Source organism: Triticum urartu, chromosome 3A, assembly GCF_056163025.1.
Source record: "Triticum urartu cultivar PI428250 chromosome 3A, HENAU_Tu73, whole genome shotgun sequence".
In the NCBI taxonomy this organism is placed as follows: domain Eukaryota; kingdom Viridiplantae; phylum Streptophyta; class Magnoliopsida; order Poales; family Poaceae; genus Triticum; species Triticum urartu.
Window position 1 is genome coordinate 49,741,476 of NC_141875.1, and position 2,751 is coordinate 49,744,226.

General features: G+C 56.7%; 1 pseudogene; it reads left to right on the plus strand.

The window, feature by feature from the left end:
- Positions 1–624: 624 nt before the first annotated feature.
- Positions 625–1,600, plus strand: LOC147978416 (uncharacterized; annotated as a pseudogene).
- Positions 1,601–2,751: the final 1,151 nt, after the last annotated feature.

Genomic DNA, 2,751 nt, shown 5'->3' on the forward strand with positions numbered 1-2,751 from the left:
GACCGATGAGCCACAAGGTCTCGGGTCGCGCAGCGACCCACTTCATCGGTTCACAACGTAGGTTTGTCTGCTATGGCGTTTCTTTTGTTCTGGCCAAGTTCGTGTGTCCCCTATGTCCGGCAAAACTTCGGCCACGACGGCATACGGCGGCGATGGTTGGTTCTCTTGCATTAGGTCCCCTAGAGTTGTCGTTTTATTTTTTATGGGGTCCTGTCTGCAAGTTGTTGTGCATGTGATCTTCTGATTGTCTCTACATCATGGTTACGCGTGGGTTTGTAATCCAGCTGTTGAATGAATGACACGTAGTTTATCTAAAAAAAAGTAACGGTGTGTTGGTATTAATTGTGCAAAGCTTTGTTCGTTAAAAGTCAAGAGATTGCCGTCGAAGAAAATCTTGAAGAATTTGGTTCTCCTTCAAGATTTGTTTTGAACGCAGCACTTTGACATTGAAGGAGAACCAGGTATTTTGCGCCTCCAATATCTGTTCGTTCGATAAATATAGAAACGACATTATCGTGCGTGTTTGTTTGGACTGGACTTTGAATATCTCTCACATATAACCGAGTCAATCAAGAAACTAGAGGATCGATCAGACCCATCTAGGGCAAAGCGTACGCCCGGGCGATGGAGGCCCTGGCGCCGCCGAGTCACGGCAGCCGTCGTCCCCCATGGCAGGACCTCCCGTCGGAGCTCTTGGGCCTCGTCCTCCAGCGCGTGCCGTCCCACGCCGACCGCGTCCGCCTGCGCGCCGTCTGCCGCCCGTGGCGCGCCGCCGCGCGCCTGCAGCCTGCGCTTCCAGCGCTGCTCCCGTGGCTCGCCCTCCGCGACGGCTCCTTCCTCAGCCTCCCCGACGGCGAGGTCCACCGAGGAGGACGACGTGGCTCATCGTGTCTCCACCGGCGGCAGCACCCTCTTCCTCGTGCACAGAAGCCACGGGTGCTCTCTGATGAACCCTCTCTCCCGGGTGGCGATGGCCCCGCGGTGCGTCGACCTCAACTGTCTGTGCACTCGGCCGGGCGTCCTGCTCGACACCAGCAACATCCGCAAGGTGGTGGTGATGTCCGACCACGCCGTCGCCGTCCGGACAGGACCCGGAATGCACGTTCACAGCGTCACCGTCTCTATCAGCCGGCCCCAAACGACGACCGTGGAATGGAAGTGGACACCCCCTCAAGACACTTATACGTCCGTCCTCGACATGGCGTTCTTCCGAGGCAAGCTCTACGTCCTCACCACAAAGCATTTTAACATGCACCCTCTATGTCTTTACGCCATGGAAATCGTCGGCGACAACCATGTCAGCGTTCAATGCGTGGTCACCACGCCAAAAGATGATGATGACATATGGTACATTGGCGTCCCTTACTACTACCTGGTTGCATCCGGCGATCGGTTGTTGATGGTGGAACAAAAGAGGAGTGGGATCGAGGTCTTCGAGGCAGCGGACCTGAGCAGCGGCCGAGGATGCTGGAGAAAAGTGAGTACCCTAATCACTACCAGAAATTATCTAGTTGCCGACGGCCTCATCTATGCCGACGGCGCTCGTCGGCATAAATGGACATATGCCGACGGCCAAGGGCAGGCCGTAGGCGTAGAATAGCCGTCGGCATATGTGTATCTATGCCGACGGGGGCCATCGGCATATTACGGCCGTCGGGACAGCTCGCGGTACGCCTACGGGGACCGTCGGCATAGAAGAGGCCATCGGCATAGAAAGGGCCCACCTACCCGATTAGCGGCGACCGTTTGACGGCGTCAAAACTACGCCGACGGGGGATAACTGCGGCCGTCGGCATAACTATGCTGACGGCTAGGCCGCCGGCATAGCTATGCTAACATCATCGATCCGCGCCGTCGACACGTCATCGATCCGAGGGAGTGAGGGCCTGTGGTGTGGCAGAGATATGCCGACGGCACAGCCGTCGGCATAGTCCTAGCCCATGCTATCTGCCACGTCATCAATCCGCGTGCAATGCCATGTCATCGATCCGTGGGATCGTAGCTCCGTGTGCGCAGCTATGCCGACGGCCTTGCCGTCGGCATACCTTTATTTTTTATTTTTAGTTTATATATTTATTATTTTGTATTTTTTTCACAACATAAATGTGCCTTATCTAAACAAAAAACATGCCCCGATGGTATATCGATTGCCCCCCTCACGGACGTCACTGCCGCCGTGTCACGGAGGGGGGAAACGGTCGACATGGAGGGAATCTGGTTAGAGGGGGGATTCGGGGTGGCCTTCGGGGTGTAGCTATGCTACCGAAACATCGCATGGGTCCCGATGCATGTGTGAAAGTGTTCTGGCATGCGTAGACGCCTGTCTTGGGGCTCCATGGTGTGGCCCCCTCCACGGAAGGTAGAGCCGCCGTCACTTGGAGGGGGAAGGTGCGGGTGCGGTGGAACCGGAGGGAATCTAGTGTTGGGTTGGGTCCAAACCATGTTCGGGGATGTTGCTATGGGCTGACCTATCGCAACCAGGTGGAAGAGTCCACCGGTCAAAGCCCGCCCGGCGAAAGTCAAAGGGCTAGATCTACTCGTCGACTAGGATTCGGGGTGGCCTTCGGGGTGTAGCTATGCCACCGAAACATCGCACGGGTCCTGATGCATGTGTGAAAGTGTTCTGGCATGCGTAGACGCCCGTCTTGGGGCTCCATGGTGTGGCCCCCTCCACAGAAGGCAGAGCCACCGTCACTTGGGGGGGGATGGTGCGGGTGCGGTGGAACCGGAGGGAATCTAGTGTTGGGTTGG